This window comes from Equus caballus, chromosome 5 (genome assembly GCF_041296265.1).
Source record: "Equus caballus isolate H_3958 breed thoroughbred chromosome 5, TB-T2T, whole genome shotgun sequence".
Lineage (NCBI taxonomy): Eukaryota > Metazoa > Chordata > Mammalia > Perissodactyla > Equidae > Equus > Equus caballus.
Window position 1 is genome coordinate 1178556 of NC_091688.1, and position 17065 is coordinate 1195620.

At 53.7% G+C, this 17065-nt stretch overlaps 1 protein-coding gene across 7 annotated transcripts in view; it reads right to left on the minus strand.

Annotated features, from left to right (window-relative positions):
* Positions 1 to 511: 511 nt before the first annotated feature.
* LRRN2 (leucine rich repeat neuronal 2) overlaps positions 512 to 17065 on the minus strand; it is a 77690-nt gene continuing 61136 nt past the window's right edge. For all 7 annotated transcript variants that reach the window (XM_023640253.2, XM_070266231.1, XM_070266227.1 and 4 more), the window contains one exon: positions 512 to 4184. The gene's annotated coding sequence lies outside the window, so the exon portion shown is untranslated. The remainder of the gene's footprint in view (positions 4185 to 17065) is intronic.

A 17065-nucleotide genomic window follows, 5' to 3' on the forward strand; every position in this document is an offset into this window, starting at 1 on the left:
ATCTTTTCTTAATCCCTTCAGATCTGCTGTCGTAGCAATTTTAAATATTTATCAACACCGTTCGTGTATCTGCTGGTTGGGTTGCAATTTTCTTGTAATTAAAGATTTACAAGACACTGCTGGAGCTTTATGGAGGATTGCTAGCGATCCAGGGGGAGGGGAGAGGGATCTGGTCTTGGAAGCCAAAGCTGGAGTCAGCCCTCCCCAGGGGAGGGGGCAGCTCCTCTGCTCTCCCCAGCCCCTCCTCCCCTCACAGTCTCGCTCCCAGGAGCAGGCCTGGCTGTGCCACGCTGGCCAGTGTGGCCCTGCCCTCCTCTGGAGCCCCTGCTACAGGCCAGTCTTGGGCTAGGTCCTGGGGGACAGCAGGAGCAGGACAGAAAAGGTCCCTTCGGACATGGAGCTGACATTCTAGTACAGACAGATGATAAATGTGTCAACACATTTTGAAAAATCATTTTGGGTTTTGAAAAGTGCTATCAAAGGAATAAATAGATAATGACTGAGGATGGGACACTAGTGTCAGAGTTCTTTATTGCAAACAATAGAAACTGACTCAGCAAGAGGAAATTTCTGGAAGGAGAAGGGGAGTTCACAGGATCAAAGAAAAGAATAAGAGAAAAGAATAAGGGAGGGCACAGGAACCAGGTCACTTTGTGGTAGGCACCAGCAGTCTCCTAGGAGGTGGCCTTTGGGACAAACATCTCCTGACAGTGTTCTACTTCGGGGACACTCTGCTCAGAAGTCACAGTCCAGGGAGAGATGGTCCTCACTCTTTGGCCAGGGGAGGCCAGGTCACCTTGACTGACAGCTTTCCTGGGATTGGAGGAGGGGTAGCTACCCACAGCAAAATCTAGGTGATGAGACCAGCGGAAGGCGATGCAGGTTTGGGTGGGAAACATCAGATGTACGTTGGACCCCCGAAGGCCTTTCTGAGGATATGAGCTGACACCAAAACAATAAGGAGGAGCCAGACACGAGCTGGGGCAAGAGGGACCAGCCAAGGCTCTGTGGCGGGAAAGAGCTGGGCTTGTCAAGGGTGAGGGTAGCTGGTTGTGTCTCCTCTCAGAGTGGGCTGGGGAATGGGCGCAGCTCCCGTCCGAAGTGACCCTGCGCCGTGTTACGGGGCCAGAATTTCGTTTATTCCAGATGGAACAGAATGCAAGGCCCAGGCCCAGAGGCATTCTCCTGGCTCCTGGGATGGGGAAACCCAGCGAGGGTGGGATTTTGGCCACGTGGTGTTTCCGGAGGCCTGCGGTGGACCAGGCATCGTGTTAGGTTCGGTGGACTAAGGAAGGACCGGGCGCGCACACAGTCCTCGGCGCACCTCACTCTGGCGGGGAGATACGCACAGCCCATTACAGGGGGGCCATGACCCAGCGGGTGCCGAGAGCTGGTTTGAACCATCTCTCCTCTGAGCTCCACATTTTCGTGCTATGAACCACTCCCCCGACTACCAAGTACTGTTTTAGCAGCACACCAATGATTTGATATGTTGAGTTTTTATCTTCTTTCAATTCAAAATACTTCCTAATTTCCCATTTCTTTGGCCTATGGATTGTTTAGAAGTGTGTTTAGTTTCCAGATATTTAGGGATTTTCTAGTTATCTTTCCACATTGATTTCTAGTTTTTTTCCATTGGATCAGAGAACATACTTGGTATGACTCAGATAATTTTAAATGTATTGAGTTTTATTTATGGCCCAGAAGATGGTCTCTCTTGATAGAAGTTTCATGTTGATATGAAAAGAATGTGCACGCTGCTCTTGTCGGGCAGAGAGTTCTGTAAACGTCGATTAGGTCAAGTTGGTCGACAGTGTTGTTCAGACTTCCCACATCCTTTCTGATTCTGACTGCTTGTCCTCTCAGTTATTGATGGGGTCTGAACACCTGTGAGCACAGCTGTGGAAGAGTGGACTTCTCCTTGCAGGTCTATCAGGTTTTGCTTCATGTATTTTGAAGCTCTGTTATAAGGCATATAAAAGTTTAGAACTGTCATACAAGAAAGAACTATCTGGCCCCAAACGTCCATTGAGAAAGTTAAGAAACCATAGTCTAGGCTAATTATTACTCACTTGAGGCACGACCCTTTTCTGTGCTGTCTTCAATGCCCCAGGAATCAGGGGTGTGCGGCCTGGCCTGTAGGAACTGGTGCTATTTCCAGCCTGTGTGAGTGTTGGGCATGGATCCCGTTAATCCTTCTGGATTATTCTCCCCACAGCCTCAGTAGATTCCTCATGTGTGTGTGCTAATCAGTGCTCAGCTGACCCCTCGCGGGGCATCCATGTTAGCTCTCCAGAGCTCTCTGTGCAAATCTTCACTCTCCAGTTTTCTTTCCCATGAATTCTACCTGCCTGTGCTCTCAGCATTTTCTCCCTGACTCAGGGAGTCCCCTGGATCCCCTGGCTCCATCTGGGTTCCCTCTCACTACCTGTGGCCTGGAAACTCTCCTAAGGTAGTGAGCTGGGGCAATCAGAGGGATGACCTTATTTATTTCCCATTTCGAAAGGATCACTGTCCTTCACTGCCTGGCGCACCATGTCTTATAAATAGTTGTTTCGTATATTTTGTCTGGTTTTTGGTCGTTTTAGGTGGGAGGGTAAATCCTGTCTGTGTTACTTCATCTGGGCTGGAAGCTGATCCCTCTGGATTTGGGAGACCAATTTTGAGATGCTGTGTGGAACATGTCGCCAACCCAACAGGATGTCTCATTAGAGGTTCTGAGGCTTTGGGAGGAAATACATGCTCTCTCTGTCAGGTCAGTATTCTTTTGAGAAATAGTTTTGGCTTGTCGCTGGGTTCATAGACTCCTGGCCACTGGATACCACATGGGCTTGCAGCCAAAGCTGCTCACCATGATGGAGCGTGCCATAAGCTCAGGCATGCCCAGCAGCACTCCTTAATCGAGGGCAGTGCTATCAGTGGGACTGGGCTGAGCAGACACCAATGGCTCACGAAAGTTGTAGGAGCAAGTCATCAAGCTCTGGGTGTGCGCACTCCTGCTGCTCCGCCACCTCGTCCTCCGTCTGCACCTGTGGCCTCATGGAGAGCTGAGTGAGGAGGAGACCAACCAAGACCGCTTTGCAAAACCTCGTCGAGATGTGTGGATACTCACCCAGGCGAAGTACTCCAGCAGGGCGGCCCACTCGGGAGGGCCGCTGACGCAGAGAACGGATCGCCTCCCCCTGGGAGCACTTTGAGTAGAACACGTTGACTGCTTGCTCGGAAGGAGCGAGGGCCTGAGGAAGGGCTCTCACTAATTCACGTCTTTACTAATTGTTTAGCCAGATGGTCAAGAACTTGGAAGGGGTGAGAATCGGTGACAAGGCAGCTTAGAAAAATGATATGTGGTTGGGCCTCTTGGAACGGGCACAGAATATGAGCATATTCATGTTCCATGTGGGAATTTACCAAGCTCATGATCAATTCGTGATCAGGTAGACAGGATGGCCCACTTTGTGGATGTTGGAATTTTCCCTCAGCTGCCCCAGGGTTTGGCAGTGGGCTTATAGACAGAGTGCCCAGGGTGCCATGGCGAGGGCGTGGCGTAGGCTCAACCACAGACTCTCACCAAGACTAACCTGGTTCCCGACATGATCAAATGCCCAACATTCCAGAAGCAAAAACTGACCCTGAGCTCCTGACTTGGTACCACAACGCGGGGGCTGCTCAGCTGCATTAGGCCAGGTTGGGTATGTCACATCCCATCCATGGAGGGTTATGATTTATTCTCCTGGAACAGACACTTATTCCTAGCAGAATGAGGGTCACTTCCAACTAGGGTCACTTTTGTAATGATGGGGGTCTGCAAACATTCATTTATTTGTTCGCCCGAGGAATAGATTCCTGGAACAGGCCCAGGCTGAGGCAGACAGATCTTGCAGCTGTGGATGGATCATCGGGAGGGTCCAGAGACAGCCTGTGAGGTGGTACAGTGGCTCCAGGAGCGAGCACATAGCCAAGTCTCGACGGATTTGTGCCTCGCGCAGGGCCTGGTGACCATCATGTCGTTAAGGGTGGGGCCGTGTGGCGCTGTGTGTCGGTAAGGGCGCATGCTGCGTGTGAGGAGAGGGTTTCAAGGCAAGGAGTGATCAAAGACGTCTCAGAGGGAAGGGACGAGTGGGAGGCAGGCTCTGATGCCTGTTTATTCAGGGTCTAGCATAGTTCCTGGCACAGAGTGGTTTCATCTGTTGAACGAGAAAAAAGAAAAGAAAAAAGTGAACAAGTTAACCAGCACATCCTTCGAGTTGGAAGGAATCTCTGAGATTATCTACTCCCGCCCCCAGCCTTTGGGAGACTGTCTTAGCTGGCATCCCGTGGCTGATAGCACCTAGCTTCTGCTTGTTATTATTTATAATAATAGTTGCAGCTAAAATGTGTTAAGTGCTTACCATTGTGAGGTACTCGACTACGAGGCATTAACCTCACACAGGCCTTAAACCGGAGGAGGGAGCTATTATGCCGCTGTACTAATGAAGAAACAGTTTCAAGCAGCTTTCTCAAAGTTACATAATTAGTAAGTGACCTCCAGGACCTGAAGCCAGCCGGGTCTGACTCGGTAGCTTAAGCTCATAAGCACTGGGCTGCACTGTTTGAAGCTACGTTGCGACGGGGCTCCGCCACCTCACAAGACAACGCATGCTATTAGCCGGCTTTGGCTATTAGAAGATCTTCTGACGTCGCTTTGAAACCGCCCTCCCTGTCACCTGCACGCAATGTTCTCAGTGTCCCCGGCAACTCCCAAAACCTGCCCAACCACGACCACCCTCCGCTGTTTGAAGTTGGCTCTCAAAGGCCGCAGGGGTGGGAAGTCTCCGCGAGACCCTTGCTGAAGGGCCCTGAGAAGCACTGCTCTTACAGGCGGGGCTCAGGCTGAGCGAGCTGGGGTCTGATCAGCGCTCTTTCCGGACCATTGCCTCCTGTCTAGACACTATACTGTTATTAATGCCATTTCACCTCACATTAGCTTTTTTGGCAAGAGAAATTCTTCCACTGCTCTGGCCTGCTTGGCTGAATTACTGTTGAACTTCGCTCAAAGCATGAAATAACATGAGAGGGCAAGAACAGAAAGCTGCCCTGGGTCTGGCCTGAGTCTCTGGTCTCTGGGATAAGACACTGGGCAGAGAGGAGGGGTGCATGTGAGCTGGAGTGTTGGTCTTGGTCTGCAGGGTGATGCTTCGCAGCCATCTCTTCTGGAATGGTGCTGTGGTGTATGTGGGCATATGTGTGTCCGCGCACATGCCGTCTCTTCTGGACTGGTGCTTGGGGGTGCGCACATGTGTGCCTGTGCACATGCCGGCTCTTCTGGAGTGCTGCTGGGGAGTGCACATGTGTGCACGTGCACGTGCCAGCTCTTCTGGAGTGGTACTAGGGGGTATGCACATGTGTGCACATGCTGTCTCTTCTGGAGTGCCGCTGGGGGCTGTGCACGTGCACATGTGTGTGTGCAGCAGGCGGGGTGATCTTCTAGAACAGCTCTTGAGCGCCTGTCGCAGCCTCATCGATTTGGGCCTTTCCATCCTCAGTTTGGAGGTGACTGAACCTCATTTCACAGGAGACACCGTCCTCCAGGCTGAGCTGAGCTCTGCACATGAGACAGCCTCCAGACCCCACACTCCCCAGCCCCCATTGCAAAGGGATAACTAAGGGGCTGCGCTCACATGGACACCCAGGAGGGCCAAAGGCCAGCTCTGGCAGCCTATGTGCAGCAAGGCTGCGAGGACTCGTGTGCTGCAGCCTTCCTGGACCCTGGCAGGGTCCTTGGGCCTCTGCATGTAGGGTGTCAGTCTCCATTAATGTGCTCCTTCATGTGATCCACGCTGATTGCGTTGGAGAGACATACTGTGGCTCCTGATGACAGAAGAGAATGAGGGTAGGAGGTCTGAGGTACTCAATCTGACCGTCCCAGGTCCCTAAGTGGGTAAGGGCTGGGGGAGCCAAACGCGCCCAGCGGATGGGGAAGGGCTGCGTGGGACTCTTTTCTCCACCAGCCGCGGTGTGGCTGCAGAGGGAGGGCAGGCGCCTGGGCTTCCATCCTGGCGATGCTGAGGGGTGCGAGGAAGGGCGCCGCCTCGCCACCTGCCACGTGAGGGGTGGTGTGGGACAGCAGAGGGGGCGCGCTCCGGTTTGAATCCAGGAATTGATACTGGGTAAGTACATCAACTTTCTGGACCTTTGTCCACAAAATGAGGCCGGAACGCTCCGCCTCCTGGGACTGTTGGGCGGACTGAAGGTGAGGTGAACAAAGTACCTGTTTCACAGGGACGCTCGGTAAAGAGCAGGAGCCATCACTGTGAGGAGAGCCTGCCTGCCCCCCCCCCCGCCTCCCGGGGCCAGCAGCGGGGAAGGGCCGGCAGGTGTGGCAGTCCTGTGGGGCTCTGCATGCTGCTGGCAGTTAGAGGGTAATGAATCCCCTAACACTTCGTGTTCCCCGATGTGCGGCTTGGGGGCCTGGGAGAGCCCTGGCTCTTTGGGACGGGTCCCTTTCTGCACTCGTCTCCTCGAATCATTGTGCTCCCCTTCTGCATGGTCCCAGCTCAAGGACTTGCTGTTTGTCAGCTGTGGGAAAAAGATTCAGGATGTTGCAGGGGAGATGTCTGTCTTGCTAAGTCTCGGTCCACGGGGAATGGCCGATTAAAGCCCGGCTCCCAGAGATGCATCACGTCACACCTGGCTCCTCGGGCCCGTCGGCCAGGCTGGCTCCCCAGGCCAGCAGCCATAGACCACAGATGTCTCCAGCAGAGCGGGGAGGGCCGAAGGGGCAGGACGGGAGCTCTGAGCGGGAGCTGGGAAGCCAGGGAGAGCTGGAAGAAACCAGAAACTTTTCATTATTCAGTGTCACAGGGCAGGGGACAACCAGGAAAATTCAAAGATGCTGATAATCCAGAGCTTTGGAATAGCTTCCGAAAGAATTCCAGGTTTGTGTTTCATTTGCATGTCCTCACGCCTGTTTCTCCTGCCCTCATCTCCCCGTCACTCTGGGGACACACCGAAGGCCAGAAGACAAGAAAGAAGCCAAAAGGTCCAGCTAATTTGTAACTAGCTGTTGGTGGCTGCCTGGTAGAGCACTTCGAGGTTACGTGGCTGGGAGGAAGGGGGAAGCCGGCCAGCCCCCACTCCTCCGGCATCTCGTGGGCCTCATGTCTCCCCGCTTCCTGCATTCACACCCACGTTCACTCACACGTGGGAACACTCGAGTGGATGCTTACATGGGGCCGGGCTGTGTGCAGGTGCTAGGGACACGAAGTGAACGAGACTCTGCTCTGCCCACAGAGCTGGTGTCCGAGGGACACGGCAATCACAGGGAACACGCACCGTGTGAGAGTCTCGTGATGGTCCTCATGGTAATCCGGAGAAGAGGCCCTGACTCAGAATTGGGGAGGCCATGGAAGGCTTCCTGGAGGAAGCGACATCCAGGCTAAGACCCGGGGGAAGACTAGAGCTAGTTAGACGAAGAGAGGAAGGAGGGTGTTGTGGGGGAGGATGTTCCAAGCTGAGAGAACACTGTTTACAAAGGCCCAACAAAGACAGTGAGCGTGGTATGCCTGGCAAGTGAAACACACTTGTGTGGCTGGATCTCAGAGGAGGAGGGAGAGATGCAGCTGGTGGACCAGGAGGCGGGAGGAAGGCGGGGCTGGGCTGTGAGGGCTGCGAGAGGGCTGCGATTACATGTTATGGAGTTTAGCCCGAGGGCAGTGGGGAGTCACCGAACTGTTTGAACAGCGAAGGAAAGGGCCTGCTTTGAATTTTAGAAGGAGCCCTTTGGCTCCTGACTCCCCCCCAGTAAAGGAGGGAGGCAGGGAGGCACGTTTGGAGGCTGTCATGGCCGGTCAGCAGGGAGTGACACGGCCTGTTCTCCCCAGCCAGCCTCTCTCCTGCTGTCCCCTGCCCTGTGCTCTGCCTGCTTGCCCCACGCAGCCAGCTCCAGGGGCGGCAGCCACTGCTCTTCTTGCCCCAGGTCTGTCTCACTGCTCAGTGCTGTAGTGGGAGCTGTTATTTGAGGACCATTGCCATGGGGCGTTTGTTTTACTCCCTGTCTTGGAAGTCCTGGTTTTCTTTGTTCCTCCCAGGCCTGCAGGAGGGCAGAGTACCGGCCATGAGATGCCACCAGAAAGGGACAGAGGGGAAGGCTCTGAGGAGAAGGCCAGGAAGGGCAACCCGCAGTCACCTGAGCTGCGCTGACGTCCCGGGTTCCCATTGCAAGTGCAGAGGTGCTGGGGAGCCACTCATTCTCAGTGACCCCCTATAAGCCAAGCAGGGTGGGGAGACTGGACCCGTTGGTGGGGATGTAAAATGGTGCCACTGACGTGGGAAACAGCATAGCGATTCCTCAAAAAAATTAAAAATAGAATTACCGTATGATGCAGTAAGTCCACTTCTGGGTATTTACAGAAAAGAATTGAAAGCAGGGTCTCGAAGAGGCCCATGTTCACAGCAGTATTACTCACGATAGCCAAGAGGTGGAAGCAACCCAAGTGCCCATCGACAGATGAGTGGATAAGCAAAATGTGGTCTTATTATTCAGCCTTAAAAAGGAAGGAAATTCTGACACTTGCTACATGTGGATGAGCCTTGAGGACATTACGCTAAGTGACATGAGCCAGTCACAACAGGACTGTATGAGTCTACTTTTTTGAGGTTCCTAAAGCAGTCAACTTCACAGAAACAGGAAGTGGAATGGTGGGTGCCAGGGGCTGGGGTAGGGGGAATGGGGAGTTGTTGTTTAATGGGTATAGGGTTTCAGTTCTGCAGGAAGAAAACATTCTGGAGACGGGTTTCTCAACAATGTGAATACTCTTAACACTACTGAACTATACACTTAAAAATGGTTAAGATGGTACATTTTGTGTTGTGTTTTTAATCACAATTAAAAATTAAAATTAAAATTAAATAATCAGATGATTTAGGGCCAGCCCCGTGGCCGAGTGGTGAAGTTTGTGCGCTCCACTTTGGCAGCCCAGGGTTTCACCAGTTCGGATCCTGGGAGTGGACATGGCACCGCTCATCAGGCCACGCTGAGGTGGCGTCCCACATGCCACAACTAGAAGCACCCGCAACTAAAAATATACAACTATGTACCGGGGGCTTTGGGGAGAAAAAGGAAAAATAAAATCCTAAAAAAAAAAATCAGATTTAAATTAAAACAAAGCAAAGCTGGGGGCCAGGGTGGGGGTAGGTAGTGGCAGCGCCCCCTGTCTGAGGGCAGTGGGAAGTGAGAGGAGGTCACCACAGACTCTGACGCCAGCCCCTGAGATGCCCCAGCTGAGGACACTTGATCACCAGGCTGCTCCTTGCCCTCCCTGGGGACTGGTGAGGACAAGAGACAGCTGGAGGGGCAGGAGGAGGAGAAGCCCTGAGCGTTTAGCTGGTACCCAAATGGCCAAAGATGGCAGCTGCCACGCGCCCTCACTGCCCCTGCACACATGCCTCTCTCGCTGAGCTCATACTTCCCACCGACTCTCCCCTCGACATTCATCTCAGCCTGCTTCTTCCCTGCAGACGCAGCCGGGAGGCTGAGGGGTGGAACACGTGATGTTGCTTTCGCTCCAACACCCATCTAGGGGTGTGTCTGCCTCCCTGTTTCTCCTACCTGCTCTGTCTCTCCAGGAAACTGAGGCTGAGGGCCAGGTGGAGGCAGGGAAGGAGGCAGCCTCTTCTGCCCACATGTGGAAAAGTCAGCATGGAGGGGAAGGCTGCCCCCAATTTCCCTTTTGCTCGACTGTGATGTCGCCCTTCCTCATGTCCACTCTGGTAAAGCATCCAGAGCCACCGGGGGCCTAGGCATGGGCCAGCTGGCAGCCCACCCAGACGGGCTGGACTGAGGGCTCCCAGGGCCTTGAGTACTCTCTCAGATGTGCCCTGCTCCGCCACCACAGGGGTTCCTCCTGCCCTTGGCCTTGCTCTGCCGTTTGGCACCGTCCCTTGCATGTCCCTGTTGCTGGGATCTTGACCATAAACACTGCAGCTGAATTCCTCAGCGTGTGGGTAAATTGAGTGCCCTCAGTTTCCTGAGCTTTGGGGCCTCTCTTGACTAGGATGTGGTGGGTCAGAGAGGAGTCAGGAAGGAAGACAGGTGGTGAGGACGGTGTGTGTTCATCCTTCTTAAAAACAAGGTCCTCTGGGCAAAGCCTCCACTAACCTTTCTAGTCTTTGTCTTCTGAACTCTATGTTCCCCTTGAACTAACTCTCGATCGTCACTCTCTTGTATTATCGGCATAATATGGAGATTCTTTTAACCCTCATCAAATGGTACACTCCTGGAGGGAGACTCCTCCTTTCTTGTCTGACTTCTGCAGCAGGAGCTTTTAAAGAGGGTCTTTGCTTTGCAAAAATATTGTAGTGCTTCATCCATGTTCCATGGGCCTCTCTTTTTTTTTTTTTTTACTTTTTAAATTTTATTGAGGTCATGCAAGTTTATAACATGGTGAGATTTCAGTTGCACGTTACTATTTGTCGGTCCCCATATATATGTGCCTCTTTACCTCTTATGCCCACTCCCCAGGCCCCTTCCCTTCTGGTCACCACTAATCTCTTTGTCCCATGGGCCTCTCTTGATTTCCGATATCTGATCGTGTGCTTGTGCGGTGACTGCCGTGTCACGATCCCCGTGGGTTTTCTCTTCTTCAGTTGTTCATGATCTCCTCCAGAGCCTTATTTTTCCAGTGGGTTTGAGGGTGAGTTAAACGCTTCTCTAACATTGATTTCCTCAACCCCATTAAAATTTGCATTTTGGGGGCAAGATATGCAGTTTCATTTTGTAACGGGTTCGCATCACGTTGTTTTCTGTGGCAGTCCCACCCACGGTCAGCAGAGACTGACGAAGATCCTGGACACGTGCGCTGGGTCAGGCTGAGGCTGCGGTTAACTGGGAAAGAACCACTGAGAGGGGGTCAGAGTGAAAGTGTGGGGTTCACTGGGGAGCGTTTTTGCGTTATGTTAACTCACGTGTGCTGGCACAGCCTGGGAGAGCCGGGGAGTCAACAGTCAGGTAAGAAGGGCTCTGTGCGCCCTTCTGCCGCGTGGATGGTAATCACGACTCTGCAGGTTGTCACTGCCCCCAGGGAAGGAGCTCCACGCAGCTGTGCTCTGCTGTGCAGGACGGAAGCCGGGAGGCCTGGTGAGCAGGAGGCGGGGGCCGAGGTTTCAGCTCAGTCTGAGGAGGAACGCTGTCACAAGGAGAACTTGTGGATGGGCTGCCTTGGGAAGCAATGAGCTCCCTGTCACTTAAATTCTTAAAGCTGGGGCAAGAGGAAGGGGTGGTTGTAGAGAGAACTTCTACGGTGGGTGGGAGGGGGGCTGGACGACTCTCCCAAATCTGAGTCTATTGCTTCACGTCTTTGGTGCTGTGGGACAAACTCCTGAGGCCGGGACAGGATTTTGCTCAATCCCGTGTCCCCTGAGCACCTCACACACACAGTGACAGCAGCTTGGTTGGTGACCGGGGAGTGCATGAGCGTCTGACCGGGAGGACGAGCCACTGAATGAAGGAGCCAGCTCTCATCTTCACGTCCTCAGCACCTGGCCATTCTGGAGGCCAAAGCCGAGGGTCAGCTGCCCCACAGTCCTTCCCACGGGGGGAACCAGAGTGGGAGATGGGCCCTGGAGAAGCAGGAAGAGGGAGAACTCTGAAAAGAGGGGCAACTGGGGAGCTCAGAAAGGGTGTTTCAAAGATACTATTACGACAGCGGCTATCAGCCTTGACTGTGCGATTAAGTCACCTGGAGAGCTTTTAAAACAGTAGCAATGTCTGTGTCTCACCTTAGAGACTCTGGTTTAATTGGCCTGCGGGGCTGGGCGTCAGGAGTTTCTAAGTCTCCCCAGGTGATTTTGATGCACAGCTGTGGGGGAAGCCCACACCCTCACCAGGTGCCCCGAGCTTTGCGTATGTGTTCTCATCTAGTCCTCACAACAACTCTGGAGTTGGGGTGCTGCTTCTCAGGCCGTGGTCCCCAACAGCAGCACCACTTTGGGAACTTGTGTTAGAAATGCAAATTCTCAAGCCTCACCCCAGACACATGGATGAGAACCTCTGGGTGAGCCCAGCAACTGTGTTCTGACCACCCTCCAGGCGAGGGGATGCATGCCGAGGGCTGAGAACCAGAGCTGGGGACGAGCAGTCCTCATCACAGATGAGGTGGACAGGTGTGGTCACTAGCCTGCGGCCTCGGGCAGAGTAAGGACCACAGCAGGGATTTGAGTCAGGCGTATGCTTCTTGCAGATTGAATGCCCTCCCTTTTTACTTCTGGTCCCCGTGGTCAAAGCTGAGCTGCACTACACTGCTTGAGGGGAGGTGACCGGGGTCTCTTGCCAGGCCTGGGTTGATTCTTTCTCCTTCTCTTCACCTGGTGCAGATACGCGGCTCCATCTGGAGCCCAGCTGCTCTTGCCCTGGGGAAGCAAAGGGCAGAACACCCCAGGATCTGCTCTAAAACAGTTTTATTAGGTGCTTAAAATGGCTTCTGGCAGATGGCATGTAGAATTGGGACTGGAACAGAGCTGCAAATGACATTTACAAAGTGTGTTTGTGCAAGCACATGTCTGTGCATGTGTACACGCAGCTCATGTGTGTGGATGGGGGGTGTCAGAGAAGTTGAGGAATTGAGGAAGGGGCATAAAGAAGAAATAGCACAGGATGGACGATTCTAATCTACCCCAGATTAAAAAGGAGAAGGGCTCGAGACTGTGTTTCCCAGGGCACTTCGGGGGAACCTGCGCCCCCCCAGGCCCATGGGGGTCAGACAGATGTTGTTGCCTGGCTGAGTGAGCGCGAACGTGGCCTCTGGTTTGGGGGACCCATGGAGCTGACTTGGGGGGTGCAGTGGACTTCTAGGAAGCTTGTAGGTTTTGAGGAGCTGAACGCTCGGAGCTTTGATCGAAGGTTAGGGGCTCCTCTGAAAACCCTGGGAACTCATTTCATCTTCCTCGTTTTAAAGGAAATGTCTATATATGTAAATCTGCGTCCCATTCAGGTGCAGAGATGACGGGTGCACGTCACTCGAATCCTCGCTGACAGGCTCTTGAATTCTTGTGGGTGGCTCTGTTCCCTTGGCAACTCCCAACTGCAGTCTCGAGTTCTGCCGCTGTGAGTGTGACTCTCGGACCCTCTGATGCAGGAATTCTTGGTCTTTCTGGGTTCTGGACCCATTTGAGAATCTTATTAAATCTAAAGTGCCCTCTCTCCAGAAAATTTCACATATGCATATCAGCAGAAAAATTAGTCAGCAATTCGCGGAGGTCCACAGACTCCCCAAGTCCATCCTTGAACCGCTGGCTCTTGTGGAGGGCCCTGAGGAGAATGGCCATCCATCTGCTCACGACTCAGTCCAGCCCTGCCCTGAGCCGAGAGACAGGGCGCTACTCCCTTCCGCCCCTCCGTGTAAAACGCATGGAGATGGGGACATTGAGGCCATTAGAAGGCAGGGCCTGCACCAGATGACCTTTGAGGCTGGTTCAGCTGCGGACTCGGGGGTTCACCAAGCAGGGGCCTTCGAGCTCTGGAGAGATGCATCTGCCGCTGCTCACCCTTCTCAGCCATGGCTCCTGGGCCTCGGTCAGCTCCCCTGGCCAGTCCTAGGATCCGTCTGTGGGCTCTTGCTCCTGCGCACCACACACCCAGCTCCTACAATCCTGTCAGTATGGTGACACCACCTCCTCCTCATCCTCTGGGGTTAATGCCTGATTTCCATCTAGCATCTCACAGCCCTGAGAGGAGAGCTCCACTCACTTCCGTTTTCTCTGTAGAAGGGAGTGTGGGAGGTGGAGAGAGCACGGGATTCAGGAGTTAGAAGACTTGGGTTCACAGCCCAGCTCTCCCCTTAGTGGTTGCATGACCTTGGGTGAGTTATTGAAATTTCCCCAGCCTCAGACCCCTCCCCTGTGAGATGGGGATAGCGATCATATGTGTGCTGCCTGGCGCATGGAGTCCTTCCTCAGGGCAAGCGAGGAAGGAAATTCCCTGAGCTTAACGATGAGCCAGCAGCACGGCACACTGTTCCCACCTCACGGTGGAGCCCGGGTTCCTTCTGCCCTCCTCACAGGCTGACCGGCGGCCCTTTCTGATCCCTGAGTGTGGCGGCCAGGGGATGAGGAACAGCTCCTCAGCACTCCCTCGGCCTCCTGTGTCTTCTTGTTGCTACGGGAGCTGCCACGTCCCCCAGCAGCTCTCAGGGCTTGAAGATACGCGCGAGCAAGACTGCCAGGTCTCTGTGGGCAGTGCTGCTGTAGGTAGGGGTGGGGGCATATGGCGATTGGAAATTTCTACCCACAAGGCAGAGGAGAACTCTGGATTCCTTGGCTGGGACTGTAGAAAGGGGAACCTGGAGGGGCACAGAGATGCGGGATGTGTGGTGGAGGCGGAGGGCGGGTGCTGGTTCGTGACTGCGGCAGGACGATGGGAGGCCACAGGAAGCAGAACCAGCTTTGGGATGAAGATAAAAGGAGACTGGCTCAGGAGGGCACTGTGGCATGAGAATGAGACAGGCCGCTTGGCCAGAAGGAGGCCGTGGGGACCGTGTTTTCTCATCGATGCTATAAAATGGACACACGCCCAGTGAAGTAGTGACGGGACTCCCGCCACCTAGACACTTGCTTGGTGCATCGCTCAGCTCAGTGTTGAGCCTCTGGTGAGCCCCTAACTGGCCCAGCTCACGTCTGAGCTCAGAAGCAAAGGAAGCCCATGGCAAAGGCTGCTTCGGACGTAGTCCTGGTCAACAGAGAAGAGGGGGGAGATCAGAATGTCTCGAGGAAGCCTCTGTGGAATTCCAGAGTTCACTGTATCTAGGAAGGAAAGGATGAGGGGACCACACACGCAGACTTCTAAAGAGCACACTCCAAAAATTCAGAGAGAAGAACTGTAAGCTGTGATTCTCAAGACAATACAGTTAGGTTTTCAAATTGAAGTCCTGAGAATAAAGTCACAAATTATCCTGAGTGTAAAAAAAAAAAAGAGGGCAGCATCTAAAAATAAAAGTGGCTGCACAGGGAGCTCTCTGATGCACACAGATTTTAGACGTTTTCATGTCCTCGAAAAACTACTGACATACTTTTAAAGTATATGAATTTGAATACAGTAGAGCAGGCTGGTTAAGACAGAGCCCTTGGAATCAGATAGCGCGTGAGTCCTGACTCTGCCATCTACTGGCTGTGTGACCTTGGATAAGTCTTTTAGCCTTTCTGAGCTCCGATATCAATCTAGAAAATGGGGATAATCGTATCCACTTTATAAGGTAACTGTGAGTGAAACCAGGTTGTGCGTGTGAAACCCCTCCGAGAGTGGCTAGCATGTGGGAAATGCTCAGTGTTAACTGACCATTGTCACCATTCCACAGAGCACAGGGAGGTGCTCCCAATCCACCGGCGCTGCCCTGGAGAGCGCGGATGGGTTAGACTCGTACTGGGAAGGTCAGAGATGGGCTCACCCGACACCTGTGAAACCCATGAGGTGCACGCGAGGCTTCCCTTGGTGCAGTCATCAAGAAGGAAGGAAGATGTCATGCCTGCAACAGCCACTGCCTTGTCAACGCTGACAGAGGGCGGGCAGGACAGGGACTCTGCCCCTCACTGCTGTACTCCCTCGGAATGCCGTGCTTGAGTGACGAACACAACTGAGATGGACTTGAGGGACAGTCAGGACCACTCCCCACCACCCGGAGGGAGTCCCAGTCTGCTGCGAGGTGGGGCGCTGACTGAACTCGCTAACGAGGTGGTGGAGCCTGGATCTCCGGGAATCACCCGGAAAGGCAGAGGGGTCAGGAGCCTGCCAAAGAGGAGATGTGGCATTGGTTTGCACGAAGAGGGGGAAAGACAGATGTATAAAATACCGGGGCTCCCAGGGTCCATCCCCGGCAGAGTTCTAGAAGTGGTGATGAAACCGTGACGGTCACTGCAGTGGCCTCCTAACCTGCCCCTCGGCTTCTGCCCTCAGCACCCACACCCCCTGCTCGGTTCTCAGTCTAGCAACCAGAGGGAGACCCTAAATCAAATCATGTCACGTCTGCTCAGGACCCTCCAGCAGCTCCCCTCGTGCTGGAAGGAAAAGCCCCAGGCCTTCCAGTGGCCTCCAAGGCCCGCCACGGCCCCGGCTACTTCTCTGCCCTCGGGTGTCATGGTTACTCCCGTCCCCCTCTCGCGCTCCCGCGCGCCAGCCTCCTTGCTCTTGGCCTTCGCCCTTGCTGTTCTCTGCTTGGATCACTCTGTCCCTCCCCCACAATACCTGCTTGGTTCCCTCCCCCACGTCTTTGCTCAGATGTCGGCTTCTCCATGGGCCCCACACTCCCGCTCACCCTCTTTCCTGACTGGCTTTTTCTCACAGTGCTCACTCCCATCCAACACACCACACATTCTTACTCACTGGTCCTGCTCACCAGCTGTCTCCCCTCACTAAAACGCAACGTTTATGGATTCAGGGATTTTTATCTGCAACCCCAGTTCCTAGAACTGTGCCAACCACATAGTCATGTTCATTAAATACGTGTTGACTGGGAGGGAAGGAGGAGAAAGGGAAGAAGGAAGATGCTGGAGACACATTAAGAAGTCTCTAGGTCTCTAGGCTAGGGTGCCCAACCATTCCAGTGTGCCCAGGACAGAGAGCTCCCTCAGTGCTAAGGCCAGGACAGCTCTAATTGGTCACCCTACACTAGATCCGCCAACCTCATGTACGTCTGTGATGCGGAGACTAGACTGATTGCTCCTAGGAATGCCACGGACTCACTCTCTCCTGTTTCGGCACAGCTTCCCAGAGCCCGCCTCGCGGGAGAATGAGAAATGTGGGCAGCCAGATTGTACATTCAAGTGATTTGGAGTTGGCCGAGTGGCCACACCAGACATGTTGGTGCTGGTCCTGTGTCAGGCTGCCGGGAAGGCTGCTGTGGTGAGCCAGAGTGTGTCCTGGCCCCGGTTTGCCCCACAGTCCGTCTGAACCGTGGGTGAGGACGTGGAGGTCAGTGTAGAATCCTGCAGGGGCTCACACTAGGGAGGGAAAGTAATACGCTCAGCACTGGGCTGGGTTTTGGAATCATCTCGATAGATGAAAATGACAAGCCCTCTGTAACAACTTAAAATTTAAACAGAA